Here is a 638-nt window from a genome sequence, read left to right on the forward strand (position 1 = left end):
CACCCCGCACCCTCCCCGGCCCGATCCACCGCCGCCGAGCAAATAATAATAAAAAAATTGATGATATTTCAAATAACAAATTTGATGATATTTTCAAATAACAAATTTGATGATATTTTTTCATATTCATAAATATTTTCAAATAACAAATTTGATGATATTTTTAAAAAAATTATTACTGTTTTTATAAAAAATATTACTGTTTCATATTCATATTCATTTTTCTAAAAAATTATTAGATGCAACAAATAATAATAATAATAATAAGTTACTTATGGCGCACTGCTGGGTGGCGCGCCATTGCTATGCAAAAAAAAGTTACTTATGGCGCACCGCTGGTTGGTGCGCCATTGCTATCTAAAAAAACTTACTTATGGCGCACCGCCAGATGGTGCGCCATTGCTATACCTCCCCTGACTAAAATCTCGGCCCCAATCCCTGATCCCATCTCACATCTCTCAGCCCCTGCTTGCCGCTGCCCCGACCCACGACGCCGTCGCCCCTACGTGCGCCGCCGCCCCCGCGCCCCCGCGCCCCCCACCACTGCAGCTCCTCCGCTGCCCACCGGACAGCAAGCCGCCGCGGCCCTCAACCATCCCACCGCTGACGACCGCACGGGGTGCAGGACGACGACCGCC

This window comes from Triticum aestivum, chromosome 5B (assembly GCF_018294505.1).
Source record: "Triticum aestivum cultivar Chinese Spring chromosome 5B, IWGSC CS RefSeq v2.1, whole genome shotgun sequence".
NCBI lineage: Eukaryota > Viridiplantae > Streptophyta > Magnoliopsida > Poales > Poaceae > Triticum > Triticum aestivum.